We start from the raw sequence: 20,491 nt of genomic DNA, 5'->3' as shown, positions 1-20,491 counted from the left end.
TCATCTAGTCAGAGAAAAAGCTTCGGTCTTCTAACGATTCTTAAAAATGACTCCGAGTCGACTCTTACTTTTGAAAGAAAATAACTATATATACGGTGCACTGTCATATTTCAAGCTATCACAGGATGTTTTTGTTCACTTAGATCTATGTTACACACTACATGAAAGGTAAATTTCAAAATTCCATGATAGGTGCTCTTTAACGTAGACACAAGAGAGAGATAGAAAGATGTTGATCCATTTATTGCTTAAAGCGCATATTTTAACGTATCGCAATCAGCATGCATACAGTTTTCTATTGATTAGAAACAACTAGAAATGTTCGGTTAGATTATTTTCTGATAATGTCTGTCGTCAATAACAACGCTTTGTAACAAACGTGACTGGCGCCATCTTATGTCCACTCAGCGACTGTATTGAAAATGACTACTTGTCTTGTTGCCAGTACAATAGTTTTTTTGTTTTACATTATAATGGATTATACCTCAGCACTGTCTCCGCACTTTACACTGTGTGGACAGTTGTGCACATGGAGACCTCCCTTGTGTCCATCCACTTCACAAACAAAAGTGCATCATCTCTGATCCAGCGAATTGCTCAAGGCATTTTGTTTGGTGAAAGGAACACCAACTCTTCCTTCACGAGAAGTCCCACATGCGCCAAATCCCTGCTGGTGCAGGTGTCGAAAGAGCAGAGGGCTTGTGTCACAGTAAATCACATAACCTGACCCCAGGGTATCTCGGTTCACCAGTGATGCAACAACATCAAAAGACAGCCCTGATAGCAATAGACTCCGGGGCGGATCCGCCTTCAAGTCGCCAGGTCCGCTGTACTCTCAGACTCAATTTGGCCATACGCACAGAATATGCCCCGCCTCCACTCAGCGCACTGTCAACTCGCGAACTCGCAACGGAGGCCGGGCGGATTCTCTGAGCGAACCCGCCTTTTTAAACCTGTCATTTCCTCAGTGAAATGCCGGAGCCGGTCGATAAACACGGAACACGGTAAGAATGGTTAAAATATACTTTATTTGTATTTTTACGTAGCCGGTAACATTACTGTTCACTGTTTTGCTTTATGTTTGTAATTCTGGAATATTTGTGGCTAAACAAGCTCTTCAGCAAATTGTCATTATGTATAGATATGAGTAAAAATTTGTTTGGTAAATAATTTTTTGAATTAAAAACTATTTGGACGGAATTTATTTATCTTTCTGGGAGGGATTTAATTAGTTGTCTGTATTTTAATCCAATTCTGACCGCATATTTTCACCCCTTTCCAGTAAAACTGTTAGGCCTAACGTTAGCGTTACCTTGTGTGTGTGTGTGTGTGTGTGTGTGTGTGTTCTGTTGCAGGTTTCAGCTCATTCAAGTGCCAGTCTGCTTTGAGAATTTCGTCCATCTTTTCCAAACGTCTGAGTAACGTAAGTTTAAATACTGTTTTAAACTTGATTTAGCCAGCTGACTAATATATTCTCCACATGTAATGTTGCTTCAGATAATTATTTTACATCATATAAAGATTGTGTGTGTGTGTGTGTGTGTGTTCTGTTGCAGGTTTCAGCTCATTCAAGTGCCAGTCTGTTTTGAGAATTTCGTCCATCTTTTCCAAACGTCTGAGTAACGTAAGTTTAAATACTGTTTTAAACTTGATTTAGCCTGATATTTTGTCAAATACTGAGTGCTTTTACATGCACATTAAACCGATTGTTAAATAAACGTACAACCAAAGACTACAGATTACTATCTTTTTTTGTTTCTGTAACATTTCTTTGAGATAAAATGAATAGAAAAACTGTTCCTGTCTCCAGCTCTACTTTAAGACGGAGGGCCCATGTAGACGTAGATAAACGACTTAAAGAAATTAGGGATGTTTACACAAATTTGACTGACTTTCAGATAACAACAGAGAAGGACCTTGTAGATGTCAATAGAGAGTTTTCTGAAGAAAGTACAAACAATCCAATTGGACTAGTCTTTAGTGAGGAGGAAGATGGCATGGAGGTAGATGCAGACATGCATGAGGGTTTGGTGGTTGGCAGCTGTGATAGGGCGATTCAGGCATCTGATTCAGAACATTCAGAAGATGAACTCTCTGAGACATTTTCACTCTCTGACAGCATTTCCAACTGGGCCATACACTTTGGCATTTCTTTGGTTGCTTTGACAGCGCTATTGTGCATACTTCGCATTTTCCATCCTGATCTTCCAAAGGATGCTAGAACCCTCCTTAGGACTAAGAAAAGTATTCTATTCTAGAAAGAGCTGGGGGACAGTACCTCTATTTTGGTATTCTGTCATCACTTAGAAATACACTGTCTAAATACGTACACACACTGGCAGACAGTTTCTGTTTGAAGTTGCAAATAAACATAGATGGACTTCCTTTGTTCAAGAGCTCTAGTCTGCAACTGTGGCCCATACTTGGTCTGCTACTGAGTGTTCCCATGAAAGAACCAGTAGTGATTGGTCTGTTCTGTGGATCAAAAAAACCAAGCTCAGCAAAAGTGTTTCTTGGAGATTTCGATACAACAGCTTGAAAAAGGCTTTGAAATAGAGGGTAAGACATTGAAGCTCAAGCTGGACACAAGTCATTTGTGACACACCAGCCAGGTCCTTTGTTAAAAACACAAAGAATCACAATGGCTACCATGGTTGTGACAAATGTTCTCAGCCTGGAAAATACATTAACAGACGCATGACATACCCATATACAGACTATGCTTTAAGGACAGATGATTCATTTGAAAACATAGTTGACGAGAGTCATCATGAGGGGCCACATCCATTTCATGGCAGCAGTGTTGGCATGGTTTCACAATTCCCTCTAGATTATATGCATTTGTTTGTTTGTTTAGGTGTGGTAAGGTGCTTGTTGAACATTTGGCTCAAGGGTCCTCTGAATTTCAGAGTACCTGCAAACATAGTAGAAAGAATGTCTGCTAAACTGGTAGAAATGCGTTCCTATATTCCTGTGGAGTTTGCCCGAAAGCCCAGATCGCTAAGGGAATTAGATCGCTGGAAGGCCACTGAATTGAGGCAGTTTCTGCTGTACACAGGACCTGTAGTCTTAAGTACCTTTCTGGACCGAAATATGTACAGCAATTTCATGCTACTCTTCTCTGGTATTGCCATTTTAGTAAGTCCTAGACTATCTTGCCACACACAGTACGCTCGCACCTTGCTTAGATCTTTTGTTTCTCACTTTGGTGACATATATGGCAAAGATCAACTTGTTTATAATGTACATGCTTTGGTCCATCTGGCAGATGAAGTACAACGACATGGTTGTCTTGACGCATTTTCTACATTTCCCTATGAAAGTTACCTACACAAGCTAAAAAGACTTGTCAGAAAACCAGACTTTTCCCCTTGCCCAAATTATTTGTCGATTGTCAGAGATGAGAATTACTGACACTCCTTTAAATGGTGCCTCTTTTAAAAAAACAGCACTTTGTTGGGCCACTTGTAGATGGACTGTCAGTGAAAGCACAGTATGGTGAGATGGCCTGTGACAAGTGGACGGTTAAAGTTTCAACTGGGGATAATGTGTTTGCCATTGGAAACAAGATTTGCATTATACATAACATTGTGGAATGCAGTGATGGAGTGTACATGGTATACAAAGAATTTTCAGAGAAGTCTTTGTTCTTCACTTACCCATTCAATTCTGACTATCTGAATATACATACTGTTTCACAAACATCAGATATGCTCAAGTGTGTTAAAGCTTCAGAGCTTGTCCAAAAATGTGTTGTTTTACCTCATAGGGATGGTTTTGTGGCCATACCCTTATTTCATACATTTTAGATGAGGGACAACAAAAACTCCACAGGTTAAAGGTTTAGGTCACCCAAAAAGTTCAATTCTTTTACTCATTTCATCATCTACTCAGCCTTATGTTGTTTTCATTTTTGGGTGAACTAAACCTTTAAAGGGAAAAATGAAAATTCTGTCATTAATTCCTCCCTCATGTTGTTCCAAACCTGTTAGACCTTCGTTCATCTTCAGAACATGTATTGTTGTATGAAATCCGAGAGCACTCTGACCCCTCCATAGACAGCTATTTAATGGCCACTTTCAAGGCCCAGAAAGGAAGTAAAGACATCGTTAAAATAGTCCATGTGACTCAAGTGGTTCAGCCTTAATGTTTTGAAGCACCGAGAAATTTTTTGTGTGCAAAAATAACAACTTTATTCAACAATTTCTTCTAGCCTGTGCCAGTCTCCTAAGCAGTTCCCGCTCATGCGTCGTGATGCTCACATGAACTGCATCGGCTGCCGTAGATGAGAGCACTGCACTATTTACAACGGAAACTTGTTGAATAAAGTCTGTATTTTTGTTTGTTTTTTTGCGCTCAAAATATTTCTCGTCGTTTTATATAATTAAGGTTGAACCACTGGAGTCACATGGGCCATTTTAACAATGTCTTTCCTTCTTTTCTGGGCCTTGAAAGTGTTAATTATATTGCTGTCTATGGAGGGGTCAGAGAGCTCTCAGATTTCATACAACAATACATGTTCTGAAGATGAACGGGTTCTGAAGGTCTTACGGGTTTGGAACGACATGAGGGAGAGGAATTAATGGCAGAATTTACATTTTTGGGTGAACTAACCCTTTAAGGTTACAGAGACTTATCTGCTTTTTCTTTTTTATAATTAACAGTTAAAAAGGATGAAGCCATTTTAGTTTGTTTTCTTCCTGGGGGAGAATGATGTTTTGTAGTTTTGATGGTAGTTTTAGTTGTACTTTTTGTGTTCAAATATTAGCAGTAAGACTTGATGGGGTTGCACATTAGTTTTGACTGGACAGGTGTTTAAACTGAAACTGGATAACAATTAACTGAAAGTACTTTGTGTAGTAAGTTGCTTGTGTTAAATGTGTTCAAAGTAATTTTATGTATATAGCACTTTATACAATACAGATTGTTTCAAAGCAACTTCGCAGTTATTTGACAGTTCATTGTTGATTCAATTGAGTTCAATAAGGCCACATTTACACTGCAGGTCTTGAATGGCCAATTTCAACCTTCTTTTAGAATTGATCCATATGCACTATGCAATTACACTATGCACTTGGTGAAACAACCAAAGGAAGACGTACTGACCTGAAAAAGGCTAAAAAAAAGAAATGCAAACAGTGTGATCAGCAAATCATTGGGTCTCATTCACTAATTCTTCTCTCGAAAACATTCCACCTAATTCACAACACATGCATACGCCACAGCAATAATTGATTAATATTGATGGTTATAGATTGTATTTGACAAATAACAATTGTTTCAGAACTTGAAACAGGAAGTTATATTTCTGTGGTGCTGTTTTTCCTTCTAGGTTAAGGATGTTCCACCTAATCGAGTTCCTGATAAACAAAACGGTAGCAGTGGTGCCACAAAAGTGGTGCAGCGATGGAGTTGTCTATTGGCCAAACTACAGAAATGATGAAAGAGTGAACAGGGCAGTGAAAAATTCAGAAGAGCCTGGACCTGACTGGAAAACATATGATGTCAGAATTATTAAATCATTCGGTATGCTAATTTAAATTTGTAAGAAAATATCAAAATATTCCATCCATCCATCCATCATCTTCCGCTTATCCGGGGCCGGGTCGCGGGGGCAACAGTCTAAGCAGAGATGCCCAGACTTCCCTCTCCCTAGCCACTTCCTCCAGCTCTTCCGGGGGAACCCCGAGGCATTCCCAGGCCAGCCGGGAGACATAATCCCTCCAGCGTGTCCTAGGTCTTCCCCGGGGCCTCCTCCCGGTGGGACGTGCCTGGAACACCTCCCTGGGAAGGCGTCCAGGAGGCATCCGAAATAGATGCCCGAGCCACCTCAGCTGGCTCCTCTCGATGTGGAGGAGCAGCGGCTCTACTCCGAGTTCCTCCCGAGTGACTGAGCTCCTCACCCTATCTCTAAGGGAGCGCCCAGCCACCCTGCGGAGAAAGCTCATTTCGGCCGCCTGTATCCGGAATCTTGTCCTTTCGGTCATGACCCACAGCTCATGACCATAGGTGAGAGTAGGAACGTAGATTGACCGGTAAATCGAGAGCTTTGCCTTGCTTCTACCTTCAGCGTGCACTGGGATGGTTTGCGGCCGAGTGTGAAGCGGCTGGGATGAGAATTAGCACCTCCAAGTCCGAGGCCATGGTTCTCAGTCGGAAAAGGGTGGCTTGCCCGCTTCAGGTGGGTAGAGAGTTCCTGCCTCAAGTGGAGGAGTTCAGGTATCTTGGGGTCTTGTTCACGAGTGAGGGAAGGATGGATCAAAATATTGGCAATTGGAAAAATCATTTAAGTCAGTTCTGTTGTCTATAATTCTATTTTTTGTTCTGTTAATTTGAAACTACTTAAGTTTAACACATTATTTTTAGATGACTACTTTGAGGCACGACGACTCTTAAAGAAATCTCTGATGTGCAACACATCAGATCTACAGTCTGATGAGGAAGAGGAGGAGATTCGACCAAAGAGAAGGCCAAAGCCAATGTTAGTATATACATATATTATCTTTTAAATTCTACGTTAAAGGATTAGTTCACTTCAAAATTAAAATGTCCTGATCATTTACACACCCCCATCTCATCCATGCTATTAATGTCTTTCTTTCTTCCGTCGAAAAGTAATTACGTTTTTTGAGGAAAACATTCCAGGATTTTTGTCTTAACACAACTGCCACAGGATTGCCACGCCATTCTTAACCAATTATACTAATTTTCAACTCAAGTTCTTACGCCAGTGAAAATGTTTATGTAATTATTAATAAGCAGGGTTTTTCCTGCATTGAAAATTTTTGGCCTGCCAAAGCCTTATTTGATAAGTTATTGTGATTTATGAGTGTAGAATAGATGACTGTTGCACTTGTGATACGGCCGTGTTAACTGAGTGACAGAGAACGAGCAGAGAGCTCCTCCCCCGCGCGCGCGCTCGCTCTCTGTCTGTCGAGGTCTTCTCATATTTCACATATTGGCTCATATTTCACATATTAATCAAAATCAAAAGGTCGGAAGACCGAATCCATGTTGCACGTGCAGCATTCGGATAATTTTTTCCTTGAATTCCCGCTGGGTGTGAACTGCGCTCAAAAAACATCGACTCTTCTCTGACCAGCTGACATAAACATAAGTTTCAATAAACGGGAAAACATTATATTCTGTAATGAAGTGTATTCTGTATTGACAAATCTTTCGCGATGTTCTAACAGATGGGATTCGCACTCAACGCATCTGCTAATGTCCGATTCGCGAACCAATGACTCCTTTGAATCGAATCCTTTTAGCAACTGGTTAGAACAACTGATCCGTCCAACGCTGAACGAACGAATCAGTATATTAATTTACTCAGAACACCTCTGAAACGAGAACACAAGTGTGCTTACCCAATTTAACAAGAGTGGATAGTAAGAATTAGTTTAATCATCCACAGTCATTCAGCTTATTTATGTTGACAATGTGTAGTGAAATATAATTTAGTGTAGACTGGAGTTAGGTGAGATCAGAACAAAGTTGTTAGCTAGCTGATAATTTTACAAAATTGTATATGGTAGAAAATTAGGCTATTTGTTAATTTTTTAATGCTACTTTTTAATATTGATATGATTATACCAAAACAATTATCAGTAAATATTGTAAAAAAATGAGGATCAAAAGAAACAAACATCAAGGTAGAGATCATACATAATATCAGATGTCAAAATAAGATGAGCAAAAATTACAAACGGTTTCTTTGCATTTATTTTAAATGTATTGTCAGTATTGTGCTCACAGATCACGTAGGTAGAGTGCTTTTTTACTGTGTGTGTGGATGACCATGTCTGTCAGACACCAATGTGGATCAGACGGTATTGCCTGCTCTGGTGAGCAATAACTCATCGGATAGTGTTTATTTTGTCAGCTATTTATTAATTGTAGTCTTAGTCCTGTGTCAAATCTTCTTTTTAGCTTTTATCATATTTAGTCAACCTTATGTTGTTTTTGTTAAGTCATTTTTAGTCAACTAAACATCTGGGCATTTGAATCTACTTTTAGTCAATGAAAATTAGACACATTTTTGGCATGCTGTATATTGGTTAAAATGATAATCATAATTACTGTAGCATTTCTATCGTAAAGAAGTGGAAAAATATTCAAGATTGAGTAAACTTTTGAATTAAATGTCGTTTGGCCAAAATTAAACAAGGATTTGATCTGCTGTAAAGAGTAACAACACCAGACCGTTGGTGCCCTCTGCAGGCATGTTATTGTACACATTATGATTGTTTATATTTTACATATTGTGTATTTTAATTTGGAACCATATGATTACTTGTTTTGGATACTTTATTTGAACCAAATATTATTGCCTAATTGTAATTGTATATGTATTTTAAAACATTTTAAAGGCTTAGGTCTTCGCTAAGGTCTATTTTACAAAAAAAAAAGTTTGATTACTCCATTAATCATCAAAATAATCGACTGATTACTCGATTACCAGAATAAACGTTAGTGACAGCCCTATTCTCGTGTGTTACGCAGCATGTTTGAGCTTCCGCAAGGGGTTTGTTCTCACGCATCAAGCAAGTTCGATTGAGCTTCTGTTTATGTTCGCTATCAATGTTTATATGTGAATAAAAGCCTAAATTCAGTTCTTTGAGGCCTCGATTTAAAAAAAGTTAAACAATCTCTTCCCATCTGTTCAGTGGAATGTGCCTTAATGAGTTGTCCAATGCAGAATAAAAATTGTTTATATATTCCAAACTTCTTCTTTTTTTCTTTTTTTTTTACAGCTGCAGAAGTCCACATTATAAGTTTATTGGAGTTACTTAAACACCAGCAGGAGCAAATAATTGCTAAAGTTAATTATTTGACGAGCAAGTTGAACCCAGTAGGCCAAGACATGGAAATGCCTGACAACCCAGTAGAGTTTCCATTAAGGTCAATGGAAGAAGTGGAGAATTTTGAGGAGTGGCTCAAAAATCCTGCCAATCATCAACTGAAGTCAAGTGGGGTGAGTTTCCCCCCTCAATCTCATTGCAGTGTAAGATAACAACACATTACATTGTAGCATTTTTACAGTGTCAATTTTTTATTTATTTTTTGTTAACCTTGGGGAGTGAAAAAAAAACACATACTGCGTTAATTGTTAATTATGTTTAATGTTTTATACAAAATATTTTGATCAGCCCTTTTATAAATGGTCTTTAATGGTCGTCATATTGTTATGTCTATAATAAATAATGTGTGCTGTATATTGAGCAGTTTTAGGTTTGCTCTTAAATGAACTTGCACAGTAGTGTACTGCAAATGACGTTCCCCTACTTATGGGTCTGATTTTAAGGTGTAGTGACGAAGGGAGCAAACCCTAGTTTTGGCACAAAGCCTAAGGTTACACAACCAAATGGCCCCATTAAGGTTAATCTGGGCAAATCTTACCAGATATATTTTTGAGTGCAGTTTTCCCAAAACTGTCAATATCTTATATACACTAAAAACATTAAATATATAGCACAGAGGAAACATATTACTTGGTCATCAAGGTCTTTAGAGGAAAAAATGTAATTAACACTGGACATTTGTTTCCCTCTGTTAATAGGTTGTTTGCCCATGACGTCACTGCTGAGGTGCTAAAAGCAGATGGAGGGCAGGAAGCGATTTTCTACATAGGAATCACTAACACAAACTCAAAATGCCAATGTTTTGCGTGGTTTATTGTTGCTCAAATCGATCAAACCGAAAAAAACACAAAGAGCTTTTGTAGTTTACGTAACTTTTATCACTTTTTTACTTTAAAACAGAGGTCTTCAACTCTGCTCCTGGGGACCCACTGTCTTGCAAAGTTTATTTCCAACCTGTTTATGTCACACCTGCCTGTATATTTTCAACAAGTGATCCTGAAGAGCTTGATTAGCTTCACCTATCTGTAATTAGGGTTGGAGCTAAACTCTGCAGGAGGGTCCCCAGGGGTGCTTCTCAATATCCCTACTCGTTTCCTCGCTCCTCCGTCCTCCAAACCGACCGAGCTCAGCCATCTTGTAGCACATCTCAACTCTCTAATTGCACCGCGAGGAGTAGTCATAAGCGAGGATACACAGGTGTATCCTTGGTGGAAGTGTTTCATCGACTAAACGTGACGCACATATTAATTCTCTTCCCGCTTCACATCTTACCACAGTTTATTCATTATTATTATGTTTACATGTACAAGACACAAATGTATGTCAAATAATAACAACTGACAGTTGCAAAATTATATCAAAAGCTCACGAAAATGAAAGAAACTAATACAACAAATAAAAAGCAGTTAATTACTGGGAATAATTTGTTGTTAATAATAACTGGTAATATTAAATTAAATATGGACAAATGTTGTATTTTGTCACTATGATAATTGAAATGTGAAACTGATTTGAAACAATCGACATTGTAAAAAGCGCTATATAAATAAAGATGACTTGACTCATGGGCATCGGAAGCAAAAAAAAATGTGGGTAGGTCCTCAGAAATTTTTTACTGGAGTAGATGCCAATTACATTAAGTACAAATATACCGCTTTGCCTGCTAAACACTATTTACTGGTGGTAAAGTGGGTGGAGGAGGAGCAACTGTGCCACTTGGGATAAAAGGTGGTGATGAGATGACAGGAGGTGGTGGTGAGATAACCGGAGCTGGTGGTGAGATAACCGGAGCTGGTGGTTAGGTTAAGAGTTTGGCTGGACCCCTGGCTCTCTTTTTATGAGGATGATCTTCTTCACTGTCATCATCTGTGTCTCCCAAGAAATGACTAAAGTGGGTTGAAAAAATACAACAATTAGGGTAGAAAAATTACAACAACCTTATCTTGATCTGCAGAGGCTCTTATTAATAATTACATAAACATTTTCACTGGCCTAAGACAAAATTACAGAAATCGCCATATCATTGAGAGCGGTAGTAGTGTAGGGGTAAGACGCACGGCATCTGGTTTTGACACAAATCGACCCGCGGTTCGAGTCCGGCTTTCGCCGAACTCAATCTTCTCCGTTTTCCCATCACATATCAAATCGGAAAGGCATTTATTTTCAATAAAAATGAAGAAAATATTAGAAAAGTGGAAATAAAGCTTCTAATGTTTTTAATAATAAGTGTTTATCGATTAGGGGTAGGTAAACAGACATGTGCCGAATTAGAGACGATAAACGTGAGTGGGTCCAATATCATTGATCATAAAAATGGTTTATGATCATACAATGGTTCCGATGCCCGTCTTGACTTGATTAGTTTTAAAGAATTTGGTTCACAATGTTGATCTGGTGAAAACTGTCACACGCTCGCTGCTGCTTCATACAGAGAAATGTGTCCAAATAAAAATGTGTTCAACAAGCTGACAGAAGTCGATCTGTTTCTTTGTTGGAAAGGTGTAAAAGTAACTGAAGCTTATTGTTGTCATTGTACAATCTGCTACGCAGGAGAATCTGAGAGGGTTACATTCAGTTGACAGACACAGACACTCTTTTTTTTAAATATTTCAACAAATTACAAACAAAATTAGATCTATGGAAGCTTGTGAATAGTTTTGAAGTTGCAAGCTCTGTTAATTCACAAGCCGCATGAGAATCATACTCGCAAATGTAATGTTAATTATTAAACCAAAAAAAATACAGAACTTTTTATATACAGAACCCCAATTTATTTTATTGAGTGATAGGCAGTGGGTTTAATCAGTGACATTATTACTAGATTTGCTATCCAGGGTCTTACCATCAACTCCCCAACCTGTATAAAATAGGGTTTTACACATAGAAAAGAGGAAAGGTACATTGTCCAGTTTTCCACCTGAACGATGGTGTTCATATCATATTTTATGAACAACACTGCGATTATTAAATATGCTGATGATACAACTATCCTGGGCCTGATCAAGGGTGGGGATGAGACTGGTTATAGGCAGCTGGTTGACAAAATTCTGGCTTATGGGGATGATAATGACCTCATTCTTAATTTAGATAAAACAAAAGAATTAATCATGGATTTTAGAAAGAAGAAACCCTTGTTACAGCCACTGATCATTAAGGGGACTGAGGTGAAAAAAGCTGAGAGTCACAAGTTCCTGGGCCTGCATGTGTCATCAAATCTGAGTTGGACCATAAACACTGCTGTCACAGTGAAGAAGGCCCAACGGCGGCTTTATTTTATCAGGCTGCTAAGGAAAGCAGGACTTAGCCACAAGCCACTCATCCAGGCCTATAGAGGACTTGTGGAAAGTATCTTAACAAATGGCATCACTGTATGGTTTGGAAGCACTACCCAGGCAGAAAGGAGAGCTCTCCAAAGGGTCATAAAGACCGCGCAGAAGATAATCGGATCGGATCTTCCATCTATGGAGGCCCTATACACACAACGCTGCAGGAAGAGAGCTAAGAATATTCTCAGGGATACACACCACCCTGCACACTCAATGTTCAGGCCTAAACACTCAATATATAACTTGAGATATGGCAGACCGGACAGTATTATCTCGCACAGGGTGCGGTTTTATAACAGTTTTTTCCCAGCGACGGTTAGATTGATGGCGAAGGATATAGCAGAGGAAACAAACATGTCTGTTTTTATATAGAGATGTGAGAGGTAGTCTGTGTTGTGTTCATGTGTCAGTCTCTGTTAAATAGAGAATGTTTTATTATAGTTTTTTAGCACTGATAATACGTATTATCTCGGGACAGTATTCAATACTAAATTGAATTAAATGTGCAATAATGTTTATTTTAAATTTGTATCTTAAATTAATAATCTTAGTGTGTGGGTTTACTGACATAGGTTTGTGTTGCTCTTCGTTAATTGTTTCTCAAGAGTCTATTTATTGTGTGAAGTCTATTCATTGTGTGTAGTCTATGTATTGTGTGTAGTTTGTTAGCTGGTCTTCTAGGTTGATTTTATGTATTGTATTATTGCTGACTCAAAGAGCTTTGCTACAAAAATTCCTATGTACCTGTATTGCTGTACTGGTACAAATGGCAAAGAAACTTTTCAACTTCAATTCTCGTCGTAGCATGAATGACCTACAATGGTGACATTTTTCACAATTACAAGTCGACAGACAATCTAAACCTAAACTCGCTAGCAGAAAGACAGCGCGATTAAATACACCAGACCAGAACTCAACACGCCGTGAAGGCAGCTTTATTCTCTATATCAACCGTCTAGAAAGCGCGCAAGTGTTCCAATTAAGTAGGAAAAAAAATCGCTCCTCTTCATAACATAAGGATCACGTCCAGCATATGTTGTGATTTTCTGTTTATAGCTTTCTAAATCAGCACAGTAGCCTACGGACTTTACTCCATCTCGTCCATTATGTTTTACAATTCCTGCCCTCCATCTGAATTTTGTGCGTCATCAGAACCACGTGATTGCAATGCACAAGCTAATATACGAAATTGACAGGATTTTTGTTACATTTTAGTTTTCCTCCCGGGCAACCATTGGGGGTCATGACACAAAACGTGTGACATGGAACATCCTTTCCCACATGTTCCATGATGATGTTGGGAGGAGAATCAACTCGAAGGGAAAAGCCATTTCACCAGATGGAGTCAAAGAAGTTCCTTCTGTGTAAGTAAATGTAATAAATATAGCCTGGCTAAAAAATATAAGCACATTTCTGTTTTTATTCTTTTGTTTAAAAGTTTTTATAACTTTTTTTTTGTTGTTGTTAAAAATGTGCGAGTACATCATGAATCCATCTTCCAAATTGTGTTTTTGTCTTATCCTGAATAACTACAATACGCCTATAATAAGTCTTTATATTCAGACTACTTTAAACAGATTTAATAAGGGATGCCACCCATTGTGGAGTAGCCCAGTACTCATCATAGGCATAAGCACAATGTTCTACAGGAAGACACATGCTCCGCCTAACAATGCCTGGTTGGGCAAAGCAAAGTAAAAATATAACAAAACAAAAAAAAAAACAAATTTCAACATATTTCAACTCTCAAAGGCATTCAATTTCAATAAAAATAAAGAAACTGTTCTAAATGTGAAAATAAAGTGCCTAATGAAATGTTTAATAATAAAAGCATTTATTGGGTTTGGTTAGGGGTCTGTGTAGGGAGGGCTTTTATTGTCCCACTAAGATGGCATCCATTTAATAATTTAAATACAATAATTTACACTCTGTTATTATTGCCCCCTGATAATGTACAACAATACTGAGGTGCAAATAGTATGTATCTGTCAAAATAAAATACAAATAGCATGTAATTACTATTTACACATATAGCAAATAACTGCAACTTTGGTGTAAATATCATCTATTACTTAGAAAATGTTATTTTCACTTGGTGTAAATAGCCGCTGCCTTAAAAAACTGGCACAACTCCAATGTGATTTCATGAAATTTAATGAAAATCTGCTTGTGTATTACAGGTGCTGTGAGAAAGAGCCATGTATCCCGTGCCGCCACTGATGAGGACATTACTAAACATACAATACGGTGGTTCAACCTGGCAGCAGATAGGGGGAGCTCAAGGAGCCGTCCCACTGTCAGCACCCAATAGTAGTGTCAAACTGTTAAGTTGTGAAGTGTTCATTTAAAATAACAGTTAAAATAAAATCAAGGTTTTAAATAAATGATGTTTTATGTATTTTTATTTTTTTCTGTTTTTCTATTCATTAATCTAAAAAAAAAAAATCCAGTTTCTACGAAAACATTGTTAACAGTGCAACTGTTTAATACATTAATAAGAGTAAATGTTTCTTGAGCAACACTAAAAATAAAAACGTGTTCTTTTTCATTATATATTTATTATAAAAATAAAAAAAATCTTGGTACAACTTATGGTTGCACTTGACTGTTTTTACATTTACAGTCTAATTACCTATTTTTGTGTAGTTTTATTGTTACTGGCTAAATATGATTAATTTAGCTTTTCAAGTTTTGAATGATTTAATCATGTTTTATTATTCATAAAAGCAGACATTAAATATTCAAGCTTTTATAGAGCAATCCAGTCTATCTAATGTTGGTCCATTATATTTTAAATATTTCTGTGTAGTTAGTTTTTACCAGAATACTTTTGAATGAGGGATCTGAAAGATATCCAGACCGAATGACCCACTTAATGAACGGGTCCAGATCGGATCCGTGGCGGATCAGCTGCTTTATCAACGGGTACGGGGCGGGTCTGCCCCTGAACTGGTCTGGATCCGCAATCCTTATCTGTTCCGGATCCGCTGCGCTGTGCAAGTGGACTCCGTTCCGGACCCGTTTTGAGGATCCGTTCCGGAGCTTGTGATACCTCCGGGACGGATCCGTTACGGAGTCAGTTTGCTATCTGGGAGGCCTTTCCCAGATGAAAATTTTGACTTCCCGGTGTAAATTTGGAAATTAGGGTGTAGCCGTTGACATCTGCAATCACAAAGTTTAACGCCCCACTTAGTGGGCTTGGCCTTCATATACTACTTGAAGGATATCCTGGCTTTAGTGGCAACCGTCCTCTCATTAACAGAAATGTGCTGTTTAGGGTGGTAAACAGTCATGCACCGGTTCCTCATAATGTACAAGAGTGGTTGCACTCTTTGGAGACAGTCATACGCCTTTGTGCCCCGTTTCTTGTCATTCTCTGCATCTTCCATTGGATCGCTGATATGCAGATTGCAGGAGATTGTTAGAAGACAGTCTCTAGACATCACAGTACCGGGAAAGGGAACATGAAACAAAGTCTTCTTCCTCCAGAAGTCTCTCACTTTTGGCAGACCATTACACCCATGTAGAGAAGCAGACCTAAGTACTTCTTCAGTTCTTCAGGGCATATATCGGTCCATGTGAATTTCTTACCCCTCTCCAGATTTTTCACCGCATTCTTGTTTGTTTTCACACTTCTTCGTCAAAATATTCACTAAAAATGTCAATTGGAGACATTTTCCCAAATATGAGTGGAGGCTGCACTCCAGGTATTCTTTTGGGAGTAAATCTTTGGACATTGGGCACTATATCACAGTCTGCCTCCGTCTTCCATCTTTCACCTTGCGTCACTGTCGAGAGGCTATGTGATTCCTCACGGCCACGGCTACTACTGTGCCCACAGCCCCTCTGAGGTGGTGTTGTGGATGGCCCATTTGCTTCTGTAGAAGCCACACTGAAAAAAAAAAAATGCTTGTGTTACAAACTCACTGTATATTTATAAATTTATTTTCCATTACGAAACAATACATTATTAAAAGCTAAATTGTAAAAAAAATAAAACAATAATAAAAGTTATAAATACAACAACACAATAACAATGAAATTATAATAAAAATAAAGCCTGAAGTTACTTACACATGCATGCCAACACATTTATGTACACCCATATCACACACATGTACATACACACGTATCACACACATGCACGCAGTTGTTTTTTTTGACTGTAGAACTATCGCAAGTTATAAATACATACATAAGTTATAAATACAAAAACACAATAACAATGAAATAATAATACAAATAAAGCCTGCAGTTTCTTGCACACACGCATGCTAATACATTTATGTACACACATCACACACACATGTACATACACACACACATCATGTGAATACACATGAATGCACACACACGCACCACATGAACGCACACATACATGCATACACATGAAAGATTGCAAAAAATGTAAAGGGCACACACATGCATGCAAACACATGAACACACATGCCTGCAAACACATTAACGCACACACACACCACACACACACACACACACACACATGCAAACACATGAATGCACATGCATGCAAGCACATGAACGCGCACACACACACACACACACACACACACACACACACACACACACACACACACACACACACACACACACACACACACACAGACAACCAATACACACGCATGCAAACACATGAACACACATGCGTGCAAACACATGAACGCACACACACACACACACACACACACACACACACACGCATGCAAACACATGAACACACATGCATGCAAACACATGAACGCACACACACACACACACACACACACACACACACACACACACACACACACACACATGCAAACACATGAACACATGCATGCAAACACATGAACGCACACACACACACAACCCATACACACGCATGCAAACACATGAATGCACATGCATGCAAGCACATGCACACACACACATACACATGCAACCCATACACACGCACACACATTCTAAGATGTGTGAAACAGTGGTATTTTGAACTGAAACACTGAATCTATGCATATTTTACCGACATTTCTCACAGCTCCATTAGAAAAAAAGACAAGCTTCACTTACCAATCCATATCTGGATCAAGGCCAGCAGCAAATGCCTCCTCAACATTGGAATCTGCAGACGCCGGGTCTGAGGAGTCCCACTCAGCCTCCTCCCAAGTGTCATCAAAAATAAACTCAATCGCCTCCTCGCTTGTATAATCTGTCTTCGCCATGTTTTTGTCCATTTTTAATTATGTTTTGTACTCTAAATATCCTCTAAAACTCTAACCTGCCGCACTCCGTATCACCCTTCAAATCCGTCCTTTCCCGCTCCCCCTGAAAGCCGCTGTGATTTGCTGATGGAAATCGTGACATTACCGTAATAAGCTGTATATTGGCAGAAACTATGTCTACTATCAGGAGCTATTTGAATGATTTTGATAGTGCAAACGGTTGAAGAGTTACATTAACATGAATACAGCTCGGTTAGATGTGTCGCTGGCGACACATCTGGTTTAAAAGGGTTAACAAGCGAATTAAATTAATACTCTACTTGTTAACTGTAGATGTTTTATTTGTATTACGTACATCCACGCCACAAGATATTTCAAAAAGTGGTTGGGACATGTCCCACCCGCAAATTACGCCCTATAATCTGTACAATTTTCCAATGTCATGAATGAGATGACCTAGGAATCCATTGTGATGTTCTTTTGCCAGCCATTCATGCCGTTCAATAACTGCAAGGTGGTCCACCATACAGTCTTCCCCTGAGCCTCCACACATTCTCCTTATCGGTTCTCCAGGCCTTCTCGGTTTGTTTGGTATAAGCTCCTGTCTAGGCATCAACAAATGCTACACTGTGGTTTATGGTATATTGCCTGTAACCGAGCTGGGGCAGAGCATGTCTGTAAGCCCTTCACTCACCACTGATAATGATGGAACCTCTCGTCATAGTGAGCTATGAGTGGAATCTGTTCTCTTCTGGTCCTCCTTTCAACTAAACGGAGACATGTTTTGCTAATTTGTCTCCTTGGTGTGGCACCCAGCATGCCAAACACTCTTCCTCTTCCATCCACCATCCATTCTGCCTTGCCCATGCTGATAAAAAAAAATGTCCAAAGAAAAAAAGAGATCATAGATCATTATAGATCATAGTAACCCCTACAGTTTTGGGTCCCTTTAGAATTTTTGTGATATATTTTTTTATTATTATTAACAGACACAAAAGTATAAAATAGTACACAACAAGAACAACCAAGGACAAACATTTACACACAAAGAGCGAAAAAAAAAAGACCTGCACAACCAAACAAACACAACACAAACAAAAAGATACCAAGCACTGTGCACTTTCATTCACTCATTCAATAGTTACATAATTACATAAATTGGGAGTGATATACATGTATAATGGTCACATGTATCGGTTGTAGACACAATAAAACTATGCCGTTGAAGGCTATTCGAATGCAAGTCCAATGATCAATGATTTCATGCCGTTTATATGTAACACAGTTTCTGTGAGTTTTCTTGTAGGTTTTAGCTGTGTCACGCAGAGTTCATTTACAGGTAATTGAGAAGACAGCGATCTGGGGGCGTATTACAGAAACTTTCTATCTTAGGTCTTAACTTAAGATATGATAAGTGAATTTAGGATCTTTCACAATTTCATATTACAGAAGCAAATCAACTGTCAGGTCTGTTACCAAGCAACCAACAACGCCCAAACTGCTTCGGAGGTAAAGCTAAAATCAAAATGGAAAAACAACCCTGAGCTTTTAATTCCAGTGCGGCAGAAAATTAAATGAAAAGGATAAGGCGTTAGTCCCTTGGATAATGAACTGGCATAAAATTTGTTTGACATTATTAGACATTCGAAATGCGCACATTTAGGGACCGTCTCTAAATTACATCCGACTTACAGTATCAAAACCAACTGTAAAGTGTTCATCTGGGTGTCAGTTATGATGCACATATTTTACATATTTGGTTCAAATGCTATTGAAGTTAGAAATGTGTAGGTATCAATGTCGTATGCAACTTCAGAGACGGTCCTTAAATTTGCAAATATCGAACGTCAAGCATCAAGCCAACTTTATGCCAGTGAAGAACGACCGGTAATTCTCTGTGACGGCGTGTCGTGGGAGTCTGTACTTATTTACCAGCATTTTATCAAAGCACAGCACATCCTCTGGGTCCTCCAGAATTATCTCCACCATCAAAATGTCGTTGCTCTTCATCTTATATAATTAATAAATGTAATGCTCTGTCGAAAAAGGCTTTTGCACTGTGATTTTTACCGTTGGATTTCAAAAAAGTTTGAAGTTAGGACACCAGTGGGGTTGTCCTAAAGTTAAGACAGCTTTTAGGATTTTTTGTCGAGTTAGGATGCTTCTGTAATACCCGTTTCCTATCCATAGTTAAGATAGGATTATGCACTTAAGAAATGTCATTCTGTAATAGCTTTTGTCCTAAATGCGGTCCTAACTGAAATTGCCATGGTTACCAAACAGATAAAATGGGATTGTAAAGTTTCTGTAATACGCCCCCTGGTTTGTTTCTTTCTCTTGAGTCTTTTGTTCTCTTTGAAGTTGCTCAGAGTTTGTGGGGCAATGAAGTAATTGGGTTGGCGCCTACGTTCTTTCGTTGATAGATGGTTGATTTCTTGGTGTCTGGGGTGTTGAGTTGGGTTTTGTGTGGAATTATGATTGAACGAATCAATTGGAAGATTAATTTATGTCTGCGCCCACAATTCCTACAACATTATGTTGGTTCTGTTCTGTTTACCCTAAGGGGGGGTTATTGCTGCTCTCCCTGCTCTCATCCATGCTAGGCTGCTTGTATGCGCAGGGAGTTCTTGCTCAGAATAGAACCATACCGCCACTCCAAACTCTATGCTAATAGTCAATCATCTTTGACTATAGTGGTCCTGACAGAAATACATTAATGATAAAAGTGTCATTACACTGTATTCAGCACAAACTGGGCTACCATAATACAGTATGTGAGCATGTACATGCTTGTATTTTTGAGAGAAAAACATGAATCTATGGTTTTGAAAGAAAAAAAAAACCTGAAATAAGGCCACAAAACAAAAAAAGTAAATATGTGTCCACAAGACTATTGACTATTGGATGTTGTTGCCTAGTTTTTGCTTCAAACTGATGTGAAAATCATTCACATACGTAAAACAATATATTAATTCAAACTTTGTAAGACACTTTTAGTTTACAAAGCCCATAAGTGAAGAGGCATGAATGATCATGAATAATGCTCTGATTCACAGCTAAGACAAAAGAACCGCATAATGAG

The 20,491-nt window shown here is 38.6% G+C and overlaps 1 protein-coding gene across 1 annotated transcript in view; it reads right to left on the bottom strand.

Annotated features, from left to right (window-relative positions):
* The window catches only part of LOC307126546 (uncharacterized protein), a gene marked incomplete at its 5' end in the record, with an annotated part of 1,586,879 nt that overhangs the window by 793,407 nt on the left and 772,981 nt on the right, over positions 1-20,491 (bottom strand). The gene's annotated exons all lie outside the window — the stretch shown is intronic.

The sequence above is a fragment of the Gobio gobio genome (assembly GCF_949357685.1).
Source record: "Gobio gobio genome assembly, chromosome: 5".
Taxonomy (NCBI): Eukaryota; Metazoa; Chordata; class Actinopteri; order Cypriniformes; family Gobionidae; genus Gobio; species Gobio gobio.
The sequence above is the reverse complement of the archived record's forward strand: the minus strand, read 5'-3'. Positions and strand labels throughout refer to the sequence as shown.